The sequence below is a fragment of the Papaver somniferum genome, chromosome 2, assembly GCF_003573695.1.
Source record: "Papaver somniferum cultivar HN1 chromosome 2, ASM357369v1, whole genome shotgun sequence".
Lineage (NCBI taxonomy): Eukaryota > Viridiplantae > Streptophyta > Magnoliopsida > Ranunculales > Papaveraceae > Papaver > Papaver somniferum.
Window position 1 is genome coordinate 111,859,352 of NC_039359.1, and position 22,409 is coordinate 111,881,760.

Sequence of the window (22,409 nt, forward strand, 5' to 3'; positions counted from 1 at the left end):
TTTGTTTGCACATACGAATCCTCAGAGTCTTTTTCTTGTTCTCCTTTAAGAAACTCATTATTAATCATTTCGATTCCTTCAAGAGTTTTCCGGATCATGTCTGTAAGCAAACATCAACTGTCTCTGAATACAGTCCAATTGTCTCCCAAGACGTAAAATGTGAAACATGAGATCTCCATTTTTGAGTTGCACTCATCCGGTAAATAATTCCCTGAGAGACAGTTTTAGTATCTTTCTTATCTCCAGGGCAGTTCCCTATTGTACTTTCACACAACTTGGTGATGAGACAGGGATATCTAAGGTTTCTTTGGAAACCTGTGACACTGAGAGATTCAATGATTTTAGTCATTTGATTGATAATTATTCCACAAATATCAATCCATTTCTTGCCTTCAAGAAGGTAATAAACCACTTCAGCGAATTCTCTATTCCATAGAGAGGAATATCTTGAACAAGCAAAGAGAGTTGGTACGACAAGTTTACCGAAAATCCTCAAGTGTAAAAGTACGTCTTTGGTTATCATCCTCCCCTTTTTCCGTTCAACCGTTTTACCACTGATGAGTTTTGAAATGTTATCGTGCTCAATTTCAAAACCAGTAACCATATGACCCTTCTCATTGTAGTTGATGATTTCTGATATCATCTTTCTGTTGACATGAAGAAAAGTACTTCCAACCAAGGTGCTAAACGTAAGTTTTTCATGATTAATATTGTGAATATTACCATAAAAAAATTTCACTATGTCAGGTGAATATTTTTCAAATCTGAACATATTTCCCCAGATTCGGTCTTGAACAAACTTCACATAATTGATTTCTGAAACATCTGGATCGAATCTCTTCTCTTTAGTGAAGCTTACTTCCTTCAAAGTTTGATATCTTTCATAACATGTTTTATCTACAAAATTTTTAAGGGCATGCTTCCCTTTAATCAAGTGAGGAAACTTGATTTTCTCAACTTCCCTGGGAGGAATAAAAGAATTCAAGACATACTTGTTTAATCCAGAAATTTCTTCTCTTGTTTTCCTCTTTTTCATACTTGCAAAAATATGAAAAACCCTAGTTACGGTTTTGATTAATCTTCCCCAATATGTATGACTTAGCAAGAGATTATCTTTTATAGGAAGACTTGATATCAAAACCCGGAAATAACTAGTTTTAGGAAAAACGCTCAAAATCGGAAACAGTGGCTTGTGAGGAAACAATTCCGATTTTGTATCTAGGTCTTTCTTTTGGAAAATCGGGTTTCTATGGAATGGATCCTTATTTCGGATTGATTCTATATTATTGTCCAAAAATTTGTTTACTCTTTTATTACCAGACTTTGATAATATTACTTGAAGTATATTCAAGAATTTACTAGAGTATATAGAGATAGAATTGAACAAGATATGATATTTGTTGAAAATACCATCAGAATCATAATCCCAGTAATATTTCAAAAGATCACTTGCTTCATTAAAACAGTTGTGAGGTGTATGAAGCAATCCATTGTTAATAAAGTTATTAATAGAAAACTCATTCCTTGTAGGAATACATATTTTCCAAAATCGCATCCTAGATGGCGAAACATTGACAGTCCTTGATCTGAAAATGTACATGTGTATACTTTGGTAGGCCATGCAAAATATATTTAAGACTCCTGATTTTGCCGGAACACAATAGCCGAGGTTTATAAAAATATTGAGTGGAATCTTATGCATTTTCAAGATACGACATGTCTCATAGGCCATTGTATCATTGTTACTTAGTATAATGATATACAATTCTATGATAGCCAAAGGATTATGTAAGTCACTTAAGACATACATAAGAATAATTCCAAACATGTTTAGGAATAAGAGTATTACATACTTCATACGTGATTTCCACCCCGATCTTAAAAAATTAGTCAAATCCTGCCATAATGTTAAATGAATCGACCATTAGATTCAATTCTTATAGGTTGGATCGCACCAAACACAGATTGTTAGATCTTTTCGTGTTTTCCTTCTCTGATAACAATTGAAAAGGCGAGGTTACCAAAATATACCTCAAGCTAAAACGTTTCCTACCTATAAGTCCTTTCTCCCAAAGTGATTGTCTATAGACTGAGTCGAGACAATACAACTAATCGGTTCACACTTCATGTGATCGTCTATGGATACGAGATCGAGACAATACAACAACGAAGTATGTTACTTGATAAAAAGGTTTGGACTTAACCAAACACAATAGGATTCACTTATCAAGTAAATAGGAATTAACGTTTGTGTAATTTACTTTAATTATAATAAAACAATTATAATGCAGAAATATGAAGTAAATGACACAACAAGATTTTGTTAATGAGGAAATTTCAAATGTAGAAAAACCCCGGGACCTTGTCCAGAATTGAATACTCTTAGGATTAAGCCGCTACACAAAATCACACCTAAATTCGTATAGTTGAGACCAAGCAACTAAACCTATAGTTCGCCTAGTTCACTTTGTAGTCCCATGCCTCTAACTTGTAAATAAGTCACGTACTTGGAACAATTCCTTTGGTTCGTATTCCAAACACTAAAAGAACAACAAATCTATTTGGTATCAACTCTCTTCAACCAAGTGATATGAGTCGGACAAATGCTCTTCTGTTTATCTTAACATAAACTCATTCGTCAGGTCCTTAGATCTATCTTATGTTCAATTAGCAAAGTAATCGTTAAGATTAAGCCAACAACACTCTTAATTCAAAGAATTGTGTTGATGCCGATCTACTCAATTAATCAATCTAATCTACCACAAGGATAAACCGATTATTAGTTGGATCCTCTTTTACCGAAACAAGTATTGTGCACACCAAAGATTATGAACCCACAAATCAATATCTTCAATATTTTCTTTATCTTCAAATCTTCTTAGATCTTCAATAATAACATGCACACAATCACTTGAATCTCTTGTGATCAATCACGCACAGAACGGAGTCTGTTAACAATGGATTATCACAAGATCGTCTTTATAACTAACAACGGTCTAAAAATCCATGTCGAAACTCTGAACTAGTTTGAGTAAATCTTATATCAGAAGAGAAGATTCTCAAGAATAAATAAACTAGGTGCAATCAGATTTCAACTACCGGTAGTCAATCAAATCAATCGAGAACAAAATATAAACCGCAATTATCTAGTTTCCCACCAACGGTACACACTAGAGCTTCTCAATCCCAAAGAAGACTTTAAACTGAGCGTCCGTAAGAGATTTCGCCTAATTAGGTTACGCTCCTCTCCGAATAGGGGTCTACACCAGTAACAACAACAAAAGAGGAAGTCTGTTGTTACGAAGGATTATTTTGCTAGAAAGGAAAACTTCAAGTATTTATAGACAAGGAAGTTTGGCCACCAAGGAATTTCCAAAACCGAATATATTCTCAAGGTATTCATTAAAGCACATATTCGGTTTCCATAATTCCTGGAAATCCTCTGTCCAAAAATAATGATCGAAATCTCTCGGAAAATCTAATTAGTAAATGCACATTACTAATTCTTATATTTCCCTACAAAATGAAATTAATAACCTTAATTAAAAGATTCTTAACTTACTTATGTTTCGATCATGGGATTCTCTTCCCTTAGCTATTAAGGAATAAATTTGAACAATTTAAGAAATAAACATTCATAACACGTGTTAAAAGTATGTCGACATCCTTACTTTGTAAGTTCTCTTTCACACTTACAACATTGAAACCAATTTGCCACACTTCCAAACAAGTTTAGAATTGGTTCATCTTACTTTCAAGAACTATGTGATTGATCAAACAAACATTCAATCACAATCATGGGTTTAACGGTTCTACCAAAATAAGTTTCGGTTCTACCTCCATGTGAGTATTGTGCATAGTCACACTAGCTTTCCAAAATTCGGTTGACTAGGTACTAGGATCGGTTCTCCACATATTTATGGTATCTAACTTATATGTGTTGCACATGTCCATAGGATCGGTTCCCCTTTTCCTAAAAATGTGTTGCACATGTTCATAGGATCGGTTTCCCTTTCTGCTATAAACCTTGTTGCACCCCATACAAGGATCGGTTTCCCTTTCTGATGTACTGCACCTCTTACTAGGATCGGTTCCCCTTTCCATATTTGGTCAGACAACGCATAAACCCGATCATACCATCTCAGGTGATTACTTAAGATCGGTTTTACTAATAAAATGTATACCAATACATAAGTCAGGCCTTTGTGAATAGTTATACCAAGAACGCAACAAGTTGTGAACGGTTATACTCAATCACATATATTGGTTGTTCATAAGATATGCAATGAATAACAAAACCAATAACACCTGGAAGTTTCCTTTTCGGTTCACAAACTAGTTTATGAATTTACTTCCTTAGAACACATGTAAAACATAGTTCCCTAGGATAAAATCCTCACCTCATACCCATACATAATCGTAATAGCATTCAATTGATTATGGTGATGTCTTATCTACAAAGTTTAATGGTTAAGCAATAAACCTCGTATTGTATTCCTTAATACTATGTCTATCTAGAGTTCAAATATGCTTCGCAGTTATGTTTTCAATATGCACGACTTGAAAGATACGTTAGGGAGTGAAACAGTTCAAGTCAAATATCACTAACCTCGAGTGGAAGGATGATTGTTGTCATCGTAGCTCCTTGCTTCTCCACATCTTCAAGTCTTCGCAATACTTGTAATGTCTTATTATCCTAATACTTTCAAGCTAACCTATACGAAGTTGAATCTAGTACATAATCAAGCGACTCTTAACATGAGTTTTGATTCACTAAAATATGAAAACCAAACTTGACATAGCAATGCTTGGTGGGTTCAATCGAGCAATGCTCTAAAATCATATCTACGAAGTTCAAAAGATAAGCGTTATACTTCGTAGTATAATTCCCTAACACTATGATCATACAAATATGACCATGTCACATCACTAGAGTATTATACAATATGTACAATATATACAGCTTCGCAGTTATGTTTTCAATATAGCACGACTTGAAAGATACATCAGTAATGAAACAGTTAAAGTCAATATTACTAACCTGAAGAGGAAGGATGATGTTGTCGTTGTAGTTTTCTTCTTCTTCACATTCTTCAGGTCTTCGAAGTAATACTTGTAAGTCTCAACATTCCTAGACTTTCTAGTCTAACCTAAACGAAGTTGACTCTAATATATAATCAAGCGACTTTAGATGATTTTTGACACACTAAAATATGACAACCAATCTTGACATACCAATGCTTGGTTGGTTCAACCGAGTTATGCTCTAACAGGAACTTTATTAAAATCTTTCACTATTGTTGTTGTTATTATTTAATGACCAACGATGAAACAAAGAATCTATGTGGGATAAATAGAAGAAGAAAAAAAATCTTGAATACTTAATTTTATTCATCCCAAAGCGACAAAAAATGCGCGAGAAGTGAACAGGACCCCAGTTTTTCAGATAATAACTTATCTTATCCTTGATTTTACCTTAATTTTTAAGCTTTTAAATCATAACACAATGATAAGTATAACATGAATAAGTATAATATTGATGGTGCTTCTGGTGATGTCAGTAGCGTTGATAAATGGATGCCTCCATCTTTTGGATGGGATACATATAACAATGATGGTTCTTTTGGTTTTTCTATTATGGCCAATGATGCACAATATGTGACAAGAGACCACATCATTAAAGCTCATTTTGGGCTCCCGTGACTTTTGAGGTTTCTTCCCTAGTTAAATTGGAAATGCATGTAGTTTAGGATGTTCTGAAGAAGACAGTGGAGTTAAAGCTCATTGATGTCACGGTTAAGAGTGCTGGAGTTTTTGATGGTTGCCAACATACAAATGTCCTTCCTTTTTCAGTTCTAGCCTTATTGCATACAAATTTAAATTTAAGCCTAGAATACATAATGAGGTTGCTCATACCTTGACTAGTTTCTCTGAGAGTTCTAAGGTTTAAAGTGATATATCAAAGAATTCTAAGGTTTGAAGAAGAATTACACTGAGAATTTATGAGAAAGTATGTGTTAGCTTTGAGAAATTGATGATTATTTACAGCTGATTTCTCCAATCTTAGGTCGGTAAAGATGGGATTACTTTCCGCGCGGAGTACTTTTCCCATTTCTTTAGGAATACATAGAGATAAACTAGCATGAGGTATGTATTTATTCCATCGCATTTGATCTCTTTTGCGGTGAGAAGTGTCCCGGTGTAGATGGTGGATTTTCAATAAAGGTCAAAACCGTAAAATCATGATACATGTTTCTGACACGGCTTTCAGGCATGTGACGACTCATATTTTGCGAAGCCATAATGATTATGCATTTCAGAAGGCCTTCACTAGATGAGCGTTCGATACCTCGCATTTCATCATACCCTCTATGTAGAATAACATAATTGGGCGGTTCTCCGTAAGATTGAGAGCAATAACGCCTTCAGGACGTCGATAATACTCACTGTTCCCTGACTACATGAGAGAGGTCGTGTATAGATCCAGACGGTTCTCCTTAAGATTGAGAGCAATAACGTCTTCAGGACATCGTCAACACTCGCCGATTCACTGGCTATACGCAAGAGATTAAATTCTACCGTGACATTCACCACTGAATTCCTAGAAAATAATCTATCTTATCTCATTACTTCTATTTCATGATCGAAATGGTAATAGATAAATGTATTACTCCGATTTCATGATCAAATCCATGGCTGATATCATGAAATGGTAACAGATATTATTCCGATTTCATGGTTGAACCCACGGCTGGTCTCATGAAATGGTAATATCACCACTTATTTTATTACTCTGATTTCATGGTCGAATCCACGATCCCGGAATGGTAATACTATTTTATTATTCCGAATTCATGGTCGAATCCACGGCTGATCCTATGAATTGGTAATAAAAAACTACTCACTTTTATTACTCAGTTTCATGAATCATTCTCCACTGAATTTCATAAATTTGTAATAAATACTGAGCAATCGGGCATCTGGACTACCAATGAGTAAGCCCCATAAAATAGTGCAAGTGTACTCGACAATGATGCACGAACGCACATCCAAAATATGGACAAGTGAGGAATCCCGCACAAAACAGGAGAGAGAAAATAACAATATTAAAATAATGGAGAAGCGCCCATGGGACGGGCCCCATGCTTCCTCCATTATTTTTCCTTATTTTTGTTGTTTTCATAAACTCATGAAGACTCCTCCATCTCAGTAACTTTCCTTGTTTGAGACAAACTCATGGTTTCTCCATATTTTGTGGTTTCCCCAATTTTGTGTAGTTTCACGAAAAATAATAATAAAAAATAGGGAAACGTGTTGCAGGACTGGACAACTTGTACGGCCGGCCATTCCCTAGCCGTGGTCGGTCCCACACCTTGCAATCCCTAATCTTTCATAAACTGTTATTTTTCTCATCTTGTGAACTTCCCAAAAATCGTGGTTTCTCCATATTTTCTCAAATATTGCGCAAATCATGAAAAAGCCAAAAGTCAACATGGTCGCATGACCAACTGGTCTACTCATGAAAAATATATTAAAATATTATTATTTTAGTATTCACAAAATATTGATCAAACGAGCATACTTGCTCATTTGAGCAAAATCAAGGATTTCAGTCAAAGATCGAACTCTTCTGAAAATCCGAAATATTGCTCAAACGCACATCAGAAAATGCCGAAACTCTCATGACTAAGACACGATCATTATGGAGACACGGGCATGCTCCCTTGACCGACCAAGGGCGGATCTAAGGCTTCCAATAATCTGGTCCCACATGTTTTCACACTTTTAACCTAATTTGCGCAATTGCTCATATTGGGTCCAAACTCTTCACAACCAACTCAGATTTTGTGCAAATACCCATCAGCGGTCCCACGACCACCAAGGGCCGGTCTCATTCCATCCATCTTGGTCGGTCCCCCACTTTTCTATAATTATGTTTTATCACCTAATGCTCAATCGAGCACTATTTCAATAAATGATGAAACTGACATTTAGTCGTCATTCCTTCACCAACCTGTCAACTCAAAACCCTAGCATACGCTCACTTGAGAAATTGGGCATCACATGGACGTCCATAGTCCCATGTGGTCGGTCCCTCCTTCGCTCATGACCTATTTTCAGCGATTCGTCAATTAACGGGCAATCGATCAAAAATTAGGGTTTCGAACAAACGCTCCACGAATCATCATTCTGAGAAGGATTCAAACACTAATGAATTTATGTTGATCCAGCAATCATCATCTGGATTAATTATATAATATTTGGTATTCTACCAATATTTTAATTAATATTTTATTGGGTCACGGCATCCATAAATAATTTGCCGAATTGAGCAATACTTGCTCAGTCCACCAAAATTCAGTAAATTATCAGTAATTTGCTAAATTGAGCAATACTTGCTCAATTTCTCAAATATTGATCCAACTATCAATATTCAGTAATTTATCAGTAATCCGTCGGATTGAGCAATACTTGCTCAATTGCTCGAATATTGATCCAACCATCAACACCCAGTAATTCGTCGAGCAATACTTGCTCAGTTACTCGAATGTTCCACTGAGCAATTCTTCATTCATGCTCAATTCAACAAAACCTAGACTCATTGTCTAAATCAGTCAACGTGGCTAATTAAATGCACGTCTGTCATGCAGATTCCACGATTCATGAGACATCAATCACGTCACAAATGGGGGATATCACTTAGGGTTTTGGTCTGGCGGCCTACAACATGTGGATTCATCCACAAAGAGAAATGTGAGTAAGTCGTGTCAACGGTTGAAGGAGTTAGCAAAGTAGTGGGTGAGTGATCAACCAAGTCTCTGCACGACCTGGAACTGGTTTCACCAAGATCTCCCACTTTCCCACTCTTTCACTCAAGAAACCGTCACGCTTACAGGGATCAGGGTGTTCATCATTCTTGCAATATAAATAAGTCCAAAATCGAGGAAAACATTATTATCATCAAACATCATCGATCATCATTCGTCAACAACTCGATAAAAACTTATTCACAGAACTCAACTTCAGCAGTTCACCATTATTGCAGAAACTTTCAACACATCCACAATCCTTGATCATCACTGATCCCACAAAATTCTCAGCTTTCCTCCTACAGATCAACCCATCTCCCTCTTTGCGACAGAATTGACTCTGGAACGTCCATTGACTTGGTTTAGACCGGAGTACTACAGATTGATCTCTCGAATCTAAGCACTCCCTTTGTAGTGCATCTGTCTGAGGTTGAGCAGTCTGGTCGGTTCGAGGAATCTCCATCGCACGGTGATTCCCTCATTCCCTAAAAAACCAGCAAACCGTTTTACCCTATCCACAGATTGGCGACCACAGTGGGAGATTAATCTCTCGGTTGCAATCTCACATTCTCACAAAATGGCTGGTCTTAGGTCTGGGTTAGTTACAAATACAAACGACGCTAGTACTAGCAACAATAACAATGATGGTATTCCAGAAATCATTCCTGCTTCCAACGATGGTGGTACCACTCCTCCTCAAACCAACGTTGAAAATCATCCTCTCTTCGTCCGGCATCCCGAAGAGGTCAGAGAAAATCCACCTACCATAGCCGATCTCATGAAGGTCCAGGAAGTTCTCACTAAAAATCAGACTGACATGGATGCAACACAGAAAAAGTTGTGAAAATATCTCAAAACTCTCACTGACAAGATGTCGGAGAAGATTCAGGAGAAAGGAAAATCCAAGGAAACATCTGATCTTGAAGTTGTTCCAGTCCACACAGTTGACGATGATGAAGTCCACAAAGCTGCGGAAAATCCACCAACAAAGGAGTCTGCCGGTTTCATTACTCGTGAAGATCTAGAGCGATTCATGAAGGATCGGGGAAAGGTCAAAGCACCATCTATCCATCGTCATCAACCTCCTTATTCCTCTGATGTACAGAAAATTTCTCTCCCAAAGGGATATACTTCTCCGACGTTCACACTTTACAATGGAACGGGGAACGCCCGAGAGCATGTTTCTCGATTCCTGGAGGCATTAGGAGAACATGAACACAATGATGTCGTCCGAATGAAGGAGTTCTCAAAGTCTCTGACCGGCCGATGATAGACACATTTTTGTGTCTGAATTGTCCCTAATGTCTCTGTTGTTAGTGCTTGATTTTGTACTTATTATGGTGTTTTTATGTTTGTGTAGATGTTTTTGGAGAAATACACTTGTGTGAAAAAGTTGCTCAAAAAGTACTACTCTGACCCCAATTTGGATAAGGGGAACCTCAGTTGAAAACCTGCTATTCGCACCCCAGATCTCAGATAGGGGCAACCTTCTTCTTCACGAATTCAAATTTGAAATTGGCGGGAAAATGTGGCAGACTATTATCAGAATTAGGGTTCGTGACTTAGAGTTGTTTTAGAGAGATTCAATGGCTGAGATTCTTTAGGATGAGTTGTTTGTGCGTAACAGGTGTGGTATGATTGTCTGTTTTGACTAAATTTGGCTAGATACTCCAAGGGATCAAACCAGGCAGTTCGTGCACGGGAGAAATATGTTGTCACCTACGTAACTGTTGAATCGAGTTTGGGAAGATTTTGTGGGGATTCTTTCATGGTTTTGGACTTGTATGGGCCTGTTAAAACAGGACGGGTAACCCGGTTAGTTTGAAGAAAGAATGAAGTTTCCTCGGTGTTTCAGTCAAAATAGGAAGAAATATATTCTTGGCTTTATTTCTGGGAAGTGTTTGAGGATTGCGCGTGTCTGAAGTGTTGGGATCTTTCTGTTCTTGTTCTGAGCGAAATTGGAGTATGTTTGGATGCAACAGAAGCGCGTAGGAGTTAAACAGGGAAAGAAATATCGGTAATATGCAGAGTGAGTAAAGAGAAGATATTGGCATTAACTAGTGATATTTTGAGGTCCTGTTGAGTATAAAAGAAGTGTTCGGGGGTCGTACAAGGGGTACAGAGAGTTAGGGGTGAAAACAGAGGTGATTGGTGAGCTACAGAGAAGAATCTAGAGGTTGCAGAGTCGTTTCTGCTGCTGCTGCACCTCAAGAACACGAAGAACATTAGACCGCAGAAGACAGTCGTTTTGCTACAGTACCAGCGACACATCATATTTATCGTTCTCTGTAACAGTTCGGTTTCTAACGAATATAATTGTTACAAACCCGGTTTTCAATATTTTTTCTATTTTCATTTCTTGTAAACACTTTTGAGCAATGAAAAACTATTCTAAGTGTGTTTCCAATATGCGGATCTAGACCCTAACACTGGGACAACGGAGGAAGACGAATTCCGTACATGGGTAAAATTATTTAATTCTTTTAAGACTTTTGCATTAATTTTAATTGAAATATGATTTGAATTAATTGGTTGTCATTTAATTTGATGAGGTATGCTTAGCTTAAATGTTTTGATACATCATGCTTAGGATTTACAATTAATCTTTTGAGAATCTACCTTGGTAGAATCATAGCCATGTTAATTTTATTTTTGTGCTTTAATTGTTGAGAATAAATAAATCGAACCCTATATTATGAATTCAATGAAATCCTAGTCCCAATAACTCTCTTCATCTTGTGACAATATTTTGTATATATTTTTCTTTTATTTAGTTTATTAATTCTTAAAATCAATCTCATCAATTCCGAATGAACGACAACTCTATTTACCATTATATAAAATTCGATCAAATTTTGGCGCCGCCGACGCGGACTTATGTATAAATTCGTTTTTAGGTTTTATTTTTAATATTTTTGTTCTTTTTTACGCATTATGGTATTTCTTGTTTGTTTTCAGGTTTGGAGCTGAGCTAAAGAAAAAGAGAGAAAAGTGCTTAAAAGAAAAGCGAAGCCAAAGAAGGAAAGAAAAGAGAAATCCAAAAGGAGTAAAGAAGAAGATTTTGTATATATTTACTTTATTTTATTTTTAGAAATTGTAAATAGGGTATTATTTTTTGTAATTTTTTTAATTACTTTTAGACTTTTGGACTTTATTTTTGGGACTTTTGGACTTTATTTTTATTTTTAAACCCTAAGGAAGGGTTAAGTTAAATAAAACTGCTGCAGGGAAAGACGACGGTTACGATACTGTCTCGGCCTTCGGGTTCGTACGTGACATAGGAGTCGTGGCCCGAGTCGACTTCAACGGTTCGTCCCCCGTCTGGTACGGGAGGTAGGACTCTATCCACCCACGATTCCCCTGTCAGTGGGTTTTATTTTGTTTTGAGAATGCCAAACTGGTACAATAGACAATACAACGAATATCCAACTGAACAAAATGGACATTACTACTTTGACCATAGTGTGAACAGTGGTTTGGAACATCAACCTTTTGAAGGTTACGGGTCATACCATGGTGATCCAAATTACTATCCACATGCGCACAGGTCATACGAGCAAAACGATCCTCTTATTTCTCTAGAAGAGTCTCTCAAGAGTTTCAATGAGTCAACACAGAAGTTTCGCTTATTTATGAAGGAGACTTATAATATTCCGCTTCCAGAAGAGTCCTAGAGCAAACAATTAAGATGTCTCTATAAGATTCCCTCAAGCAATTTACTGAAAGTACAAATAGGATTGTGGAAAGATTTGCTCAAGATAGACTTAAATTCCAATATAGTGTTCCCAATACCACCCTTGAAAATAAGGATAGTTTTTATTCACATAATCAAGATGACGAGGTTATAATTGGTAACACTGCTTGTTTAGATGAGGTTCGGTCATTTTCATGTTATTATAATGATGACTGTGATGAGGATAGTATTGAAGAAGAATCTGAAATATATAGGCATAGTGATGAGGAATCTGTTACTCCCAATGAGCTTTATAATGATAATGTTAATTCTAGTACAAATCCAAATAATTTTAATTATTCACCTATTCAAAAGGATGAGGATTTGACTAGAAATATCCCTGTTTTAGACGATGTAGTATTTCCTTTTCACGAAGCCAACGAAGGTTTAGAGGAACGAGTTTATTTTGAGTCTAGCGATTTAGAAACAATAGTCTTAGACAAAGAACTCATAGAGATGAGTGAGGATGAACCTAACTTAGAAGAATCAATTGACCATTTCTAGGAATTTGATGACCTAGAAATTAGGGAAGTTGTTACTAGTCTTTCTAGAGACATTGAAAACTCTAAGTTTGGGGGTGATTATCATTCTCCATATGCTTTAACTCTTAGAAAGGTCCATCACTTGGGACTTGATATATGTTCCTCAATCATTGTGCCAGATTACCTTCATGCTAGCTCTCCCGAACCTAATAATGTCCAAGAAGAAGTTCAATTGTTAGAAACCCATCCTCTGGTTGATGTGGTTTACCTAGGCGATAATATCCAGTTTGACTTTGTTTTCCCACCAAATATTTTTCAACCAATTGTGGGAACGTATAAGTTTCAGATGTTTCAATTATTAAGTTTTGAGACTAAACCTAATTACTTTAGGAGATTAGGGTCGACACATTTGCTTAAGAATGTCCACTACTGTGGTCAACCGTGTGACTCAAATCTGATTGACTTAGAGGATCCCCAATTATTCAGGTTGTTGTTATGTGCTTCTGAGTCCCTAGTTAAGTATTTCCAGACTCTTCAACCCGACCTTTAGGATCTTACCTTTGAGGAAATTCGGCCCTTGAAAACATTTTATCTAGACCCTTTTATAGAACATGAACCCGAACCACGGATAGATGTAGTTGTCTTAAACAGGAAACTAAACAAGGGTGTGCTTTATTAGTTAATTTTCTTGGCATGTTGAAGATTCCTTTTGCTTGTGATAGCTTTATTTGGTTTTGATGACCCATAGATATTTCGGCTATTACTTTATGATTTTATAAGGTGACTAATCGTTTCTTGGTCTGGCTGAAGACGTTAAACTTAGCACTTCTTGGGAGGTAACCCAATCTCATGCAACACGGTAATATCTTTCCTTAACTCTTTTGCTTCAAATGGTAACAGTTTCTCCTTGTTCATGCTTTTAATTTTATTTTTAGAACATTGAGGACAATGTTAGATTTAAGTTTGGGGGTATGGGAGAAACTTTTTAGTTGCAATAAATAAACTCCAGAGCCTAGAAATTTATGTTTATTAAGGATGGCACTAACCAATCTAAATGGATGAAAGCATCTTGGTTGTAGGAGTTGAGGAAACAATCCGAGTTGGATGGAAACATCTAAATAGAGTCTATTCATAAAAGCACAAAGGTCGGGTGTTAGAATAAAAACATGGTAGTTTCGCCATATCTCGTTGAATCCTTTTCACCTTATGTTTTTATTTTTCTTTTCTTATAAGTGATTTGGTGGGGCACACGATTCAAGTTGTTACCATTGCTAGAGTGAAATAGAGTGATTGAGATACCAAAAAAATAAATAAAAATAAATAAATAAAGAAGAAGAAGAAGAAAATTGAAAAAAAAAAAGAAAGAAAGAAAAAGAATTTAGACCAGACCATCAGACCAACCAGAATAAATTCAATAATGTTGACCACTGGTGCCCTTGTATATGCCAGTTGTGTTGACCTAGAATTAGGATTATCACCCGCTGGTCCCTTGTATATGCCAGCTGTGTTGATATTAGTCAGACCGGTATCTCAGTCCATTAGGATAGGTTCATCTTGGCAGAGGCCTTCAGACAGATATGGGAAACACCGTTCACCATAAAACCATCTACGTTTTTCTCTACATCCATCTTCTTAATCTTTCCATGTGATTGGTTGACTCCGGTTATGATGTCCAGAAACTATCTGAGTAGAGCTCTGTCACTTATATATGAATTTTAGTATGCTTGAGTGCAAACTCGTGTACAGTAATTGGAATTTCGCATCAGGGTACTTCCTCTTGTAGTCAATGAGAGTATGCCAACCAAGGAGATTCTTTAGTGCCTTCCAAGGTTCTGCGTAGATAGCTAGGGTCTGGAGTAAAGGTTTTGTGGGTACATCTCTGGTAAACCCACTCGAGACAATAACTCGGTCACTAGGGCCACCTAGTGAACATCTGCTATTCGCACCCCAGGTCTCAGATAGGGGGCAACCTTCTTCTTCACGAATTCAAATTTGAAATTGGCGGGAAATGTGGCAGACTATTATCAGAATTAGGGTTCGTGACTTAGAGTTGTTTTAGAGAGATTCAATGGCTAAGATTCTTTGGGATGAGTTTTTTGTGCATAACAGGCGTGGTATGATTGTCTGTCTTGACTGAATTTGGCTAGATAATCCAAGGGATCAAACCAGGGCAGTTCGTGCACGGGAGAAATATGTTGTCACCTGCGTAACTGCTGAATCGAGTTTGGGAAGATTTTGTGGCTTTCATGGTTTTGGACTTGTATGGGCCTGTTAAGACGAAACAGGACTCGTAACCCGGTTAGTTTGAAGAAAGAATGAAGTTTCCTCGGTGTTTCATTCAAACAGGGAAGAAATATATTCTCGTCTTTATTTTTAGGAAGTGTTTGAGGATTGCGCGTGTCTGAAGGATCTTTCTGTTCTTGTTCTGAGCGAAATTGGAGTATGTTTGGATGCAACAGAAGCGTGTAGGAGTTAAACAGGGAAAGAAATCTCGGCAATATGCAGAGTGAGTAAAGAGAAGATATTGGCATTAACTAGTGATATTTTGAGGTCCTGTTGAGTATAAAAGAAGTGTTTGGGGGTCGTACAAGGGGTACGGAGAGTTAGGGGTGAAAACATAGGTGATTGGTGAGATACAGAGAAGAATTTAGAGCTTGCAGAGTCATTTCTGCTGCTGCTGCACCTCAAGAACACGAAGAACATTAGACCGCAGAAGACAATCGTTTTGCTACAGTGCCAGCAACACATCACATTTATCGTTCTCTGTAACAGTTCGGTTCGTAACAAATATAATTGTTACAAACCCGGTTTTCAATATTTTTTCCATTTTCACCTCTTGTAAACACTTTTGAGCAATGAAAAATTATTCTGAGTGTGTTTCCAATATGCGGAGCTAGACCCCAACACTGGGACGACGAAGGATGACGAATTTCATACAACGGTAAAATTATTTAATTCTTTTAAGACTTTTGCATTAATTTTAATTGAAATATGATTTGAATTAATTGGTTGTCATTTAATTTGATGAGGTATGCTTAGCTTAAATGTTTTGATACATCATGCTTAGGATTTACAACTAATCTTTTGAGAATCTACCTTGGCAAAATTATAGTCCATGTTAATTTATTTATTGAGCCTTAATTTTTGAGAATAAATTAATCGAAATGTTATGAATTCGACGAAATCCTAGTCCCAGTAACTCTCTTCATCTTGTGACAATATTTTGTATATATTTTTCTTTTATTTTAGTTTATTAATTCTTAAAATCAATCTCATCAAGTCCGAGTGAACGACAACTCTATTTACCACTATATAAAATTAGATCTGCCGAGCATATACTTGGTACAACAACATCGCACCAAGTAGCATCGCTAATTGGGGAGACATGGTTAATGCCTTCTACAGGAAATACTTCTGCGTTTCAGAGCAGATTACTCTTTCTGACTTAGGGAGAATGGCTCAGAAAAAACACCGAACATCCGAACGAATATGATCAGAGGTTCAGAATTCAAGCCTTGGATTGTCATGATCCTAATGTTACTGAACAACAATTGGTGGACTTGTGCATCAACGGGATGATCCCTGTCTACAGAGCCTTGCTGGAAATCTTCGGTTCCAAACTTTCTCAGAACTCCATGAAGCGGCTAAGCGATTAGCAACTACTGCTCCATCCTTACTGGAAAGAACAAAAACTGTCAAAACCGAGGAGCCGTGAGACACTCGAAGCAACATCAGACGCCTAGTCAATAAACAATATAATGTTCAACCTGCCATGCATGTTGCTGAAGGAGACAAAAGTAAAGCTGAGGCGCAAAAACATAAGAATGCTCCTCCAGCATCCCATCCTGCAAAAGCACCAAGGAAGGACAACTAGGCTAGAAATGCACAACCACCGGCTCAGCATCAACAAAATGACCAAGAATAGACAGATTTCCCTTTTCCCATTGAAGAGGTGATCAATTTATTGAAAGTCTGGATTCGAGACGGTGCGATCAAACTACCTCCCGTCAGAAGAGAGCCAACAGAAGAAGAAGTGGAAAATCCACGCTACTGTCGCTTCCATAGGTATGTCAGTCATCCAACAAGTGATTGCAGAACTTTGCAGCGCATATTCAAAGAGAAGGCCGACTCAGGGGAACTGGGGACTGAAGGAGTGCACAGAAATCCTCTCCCTATCAGAACGTTTGCACTCTCCGAGCAACCGGTCAAGGAAGCAGTTCAATCCTTAATTGAGCATGTTTGTGAGTTGATGTACTTGTCAAAGGCTCAAATAGATGACATGTTTACTTCACTAAACCACATTGTGTCAGGGAAACGACTAACAATTTAGGAGACGCTCCCTGAACCTCCAGCAACAGACAAAGAGATGTATGACTGGGGACTTCTCACTACAGTCCACCTCAAGGGAAATGAATCCAAGCGAGCGTTGGTCGACGTTGACACTGCTGTTAAAATCATCCCCTTGAAAACCCTCAGAGCCGCTGGCATCACTCGACAAGAAGCAACTCATGCTCCTATCTCAGTCAGAGACCATGAAGGAATCTCCAGAGATGCTTACGGTTACATCAATCTCAAGATAATGAATGATTCAATCTGGACAGAAACTAGATTCTTCATAATTAAGGAGGATCCAGGATATGACATGGTCCTTGGGCGAGCATGGATTCATGATGGAAAATTTGCTGCAATATCATCATCTTCAGCTGCGCAATTCTCCATTGAAGAAAGCTCTGACTCGGAAGATGATCAACCGTTCGATCATTTGGGAAAAGTCGAAGCCTTGATGGAACTCACACAAAAACCTGGGTAAATATCCCACGAATTCGTCAGAAGGTTTCGCACTCAGGCAAGTCTCATTCCCCCTGATGCATATTGATAGACACATTTTTGTGACCGAATTGTCCTCAATTTTCAATATTGTTGGTACTCGATTTTCTACTTATTATGGTGTTTTATGTGTTTGTAGGTATTTTTGGAAAATAAACATTTTTGGAAAATTCGGCTCGAAAAGTTGGTATAGGCACCCAGAGGACACATGTTATTCGGACTCTCAGTTTTGGATAAGGGGCACCCCAGAGAGCCAACTGCTAATCGCACCCCATTACTGGTTAAGGGGGCTCCATCTTCTTCCTTGATTTGAAAAGAAAAATTGGCGGGAAATTTGGTTTCAACGGTAAAGGATTTATTATCTTTAAGATAAGAATATATTCTTGCCTTAGAAACATGAAGTTTTTGAAGAAAAAGGAAGTTATCTTGTATTAAGCAAGAAAGATATTCTTAGAAGATTTTATCTTGGATTTTATTCTGCGAATTAAAGAAGATATGGATTTAGTAAAGACATATATAGAATAAAGAGAAGGAAAAATTCTTGAAGATATTTTTAATTAAAAAGAAGAAGATTTTGGAGTTATGGAAGAATATATTTGAGTGATGTGTATTTGTGTGTATAAATAGAGAGCTAGAGAGCACATTTGGGGAGAGTTTTGGGAGAGAAAATAAAATCACTGCTTTAATAATTTTCTCACATTTTCATCATTTGTAAACCAGTTTTTGAGCCATGAATAAATATTTTAAGTGTGTTTTCACCATGCGGAGCTAGACCCCATCACTGGGACAACGGAGGAAACTGTATTTCATCTTTGGGGTAATTTAATTAATTTCTTATTTACTTTTTGCATCGATTTTAAATGATTTATGATTTCTATTAATCAATTGTTATCTTGTTTTATAGTGTATGCTTAGTCTTAGGTGCTTTTGATACACTATGCTTGAAATTTACAATTGATGTTTTACGAAATCTATTTTGGTAAAGAATGGAGTTAATATTTCTTGTGTTTGGAGCTATAATTGCCTAGGATTAATTTCTGAACCACTTGAATATGAAAAACAGTGAAATCCCGAGTCCCAGTAAATTCTTCATCCCGTGACAATATTTTGAATATATATTTCTTTTATTTTAGTTTATTAATTCTTAAAATCAATATCATCAAGTCCGAGTGAACGACAACTCTATTTACCACTATATAAAATTCGATCAATTTTTGGCGCCGCCAACGCGGATTTGTTTATAGATTTGTTTTTAGGTTTTATTTTATTTTTTCTTTTTTATGCGTTTCGATATTTTTGTTTGCTTTCAGGTTTGGAGCTAAGCTAAAGGAAAAGAGAAAGTTCTGAAAAGAAAGGAAAAACCCAAAAAGGAAAGAAAAGAGAAATCCAAAAGGAGTGAAGAAGAAGATTTTGTAAATAATTTTATTTTTATTTTTTTAGAAACTGTAATTAAGTTTTTTATTTTTGTAATATTTTATTTTTGGACATTTTTTCTTCTTCTTTTCTTTTGGACATTGAACATTGGACTTTATTTTTAAAACCCTACGGAAGGGTAGTTTTAAATAAACTGTTTGCAGAGAAGGACGACGATTACGATATCGCCTCGGCCCCTCGGGTTCGTACATGACATAGGAGTCGTGGCCCGAGTCGACTTCAACGGTTCATCCCCCATCTGGAACGGGAGGTAAGAATTCTAAACACCCGTGAATCCCCTGTCAGCGGGTTTAATGGATGATTTTGTATGCATACATGTTGAGGACCTGAAATCGGATTTAATTTTCTAGTAAAGGGCAAGGCCTGGCCAAATAAAGATAAGGACTCGGATTTCATCACCGTTTCCTTCTTGCCCGCCTTAGGAACAGGTAACCTACGCGAACCTAAGCCTTAAAATTTGGACTAGAACGAGACTGATAGGGTAACGAGCTTATTAGGAAAGTCGTTCGAAAAATATTGGTTACTCTTTTGAGCATAATTTGAAGTTCATGATGGTTACTGTGAGTTAAATATGCCGCCTTGTAACGCCGGTGAGGCCTTGGGTATTAAAGCTCCACTGAGCTTCCCTCGTCTCTATTCAACTTACTTTAACTCGGATTGATTCCAGAGAGGTTTGCTCAGATTGTAACGAATTACTTTTCGAAAGAATAGAAGATAGTCTAGAAACAATCTAAGTGGAGCCATCATGCTTTTTGTTTGCTAGACAAAATAGGATTGTTGTGGTCGAGTCAACCTTCTTTGTGTTTGTTTAGAACTCCCTTGCAGTTAGGATGTCGAACTGGTATAGACAATACAATAATTATCCAACTGAACAACATGGACATTACTCTTTTTATGATCATAGTATGAATAGTAGTTGGGCACGCCAACCTTTTCAAGGTTTTGGGTCATACCATGGTGAGCCCAATTACTATCCACATCGGTCTTACGGGCAAGAAGATTATAATACTAGCTCTTCGTCTTTAGAGGATACAATCAAACTATTGAAAAGTAGTCCTTTTTTATGATCCTTCAGTTCCTATTCCTTCTCCAGAAGAGTCTCTCAGGAATTTAGATGAGTCATCACGTAAGTTAGCTGAATCGACATACAAATTAGATGAGGTGAACAACATAGTTATGGACGAAAGAACTGCAGCAACGACTGAATCTTCTTTGGAAGATATCCTCAATAGGTTAAGTGAAAGCTTAGATCCAGCACTTAGGGAGCTTTCTTTAGAAGAGACCCTTGAGAGGATAGTTGAGTCGACACGTAGACTTGAGTTAGAGACGAACGAAAGTATTGCTAGAAATGACTTGAATTTCCAATATAGTGTATCCAATAATACTCTTGAAAATGAGGATAGTTATTTGCATAATCAATATATCGAGGTTAGAATTGGTGACACTCCTTGTGTAGATGAGGTTCATCCATTTCCATGTTATGATAATGATGAGTATGATGTGGACAATGTTGATGAAGAGTCTGAAGTATTTAGGCATGGTGATCAGGAATTTGTTACTCCTATTGAGCTTGATAATGATAATGATATTTCTGGTTCAAATCCCGATAATTTTAAATATTATCCACCTATTCAAAAGGACGGGGATTTGACTAGAGATAATACCGTTTTAGACGAAGTTGTACTTCCTTTTGATTACGAAGCCAATGATGGTTTAGGGGAACTAGTTTATCCTGAGAATATTGTTTTCGAGTCTAGAAATTTAGAAACTCTACTCTTAGAAGAAAATGAACTCGTAGAGATGAGTGAGGATGAACCTGACTTAGAAGAATCAATTGACCATTTCTAGGAATCTGATGACCTAGAAATTAGGGAAGTTGTGACTAGTCTTTCTAGAGACACTGAAAACTCTAAGTTTGGGGGTGATCATCATTCTCCATGTGATTTAACTCTTAGAAAGTTCCCTCACTTGGGACTTGACATATGTGCCTCAACCATTTTACAAGATTATTTTCATACGCGTTTTCCCGAACCTAATAATGTCCAGGAAGAAGTTCAGTTGTTAGAAACCCATCCTCTGGTTGATATGGTTTACCTAGGCTATGATACCAAGATTGATTTTTTTTTCCCATCAAAAACTTTTATTCCAATTGTGGGAACGTTTGAATTTGAAATGTGTCAGTTATTGAGTTTTGAGACTAAACCTAATTACTTTAGGAGATTAGGGTCGACACATTTGTTTAAGGAAGACCACCTCTTCCATTGTGGTCAGCTGTGTGAGTTAAATATGATTGACTTAGAATATCCCCAATTATTCAGGATTTTGTTATGCGCTTCTAAGTTCTTAGTTGAGTATTTCCAGACTCTTCAGCCTGATCTTCAGAATGCCTTGGAGGAAATCCAACCAATGAAAACTTTTTATGTAGACTCTTTTATAGAGCCTGAACCTGAACCACAACTAGATGTAGTTTTCTTAACCAAGGGTATGTTCGGTATCTTATTGGTCTGTTGCAGTTTCCTCTTCTTGTGGTTAGCAATTTTTGATCCAGATGACCCACAGTTATTCCGGCTACTGCTTTATGATTCTATGAGGTGATTAATTCCTTCCGATGTCTGGCTGAAGACTTTAAACTTAGCACTTCTTGGGAGGTAACCCAATCTCATGCAACACGGTAATATATTTCCTTAACTCTTTTGCTTCGAGTGGTAACAGTTTCTCCTTGTTCATGCTTTTAATTTTATCTTTAGAACATTGAGGAAAATGCTAAATTTAAGTTTGGGGGTATGGGAGAAAATTTTTAGTTGCAATAAATAAACTCAAAATCCTAGAAATTTATGTTTATTAAGGTTGGCACTAACCAATCTAAGTGGATGGGAACATCTTGGTTATAGGAGTTGAGGAACCAATATGATTAGATGGAAACATCTAAAGAATCTATTCATAAAAGCACAGAGCTCAGGTGTTAGAATTAAAAAAAAAAACATGGTAGTTTCGCCATATCTCGTTGAATCCTAATCCTTCTGTTTTTATTTTTTAAGTGATTTGCTGGGGCACACGATTCAAGATGTTACCATTTCTAGGGTGAAATAGAGTGATTGAGATACCACAAAAAAAAAAAAAAAA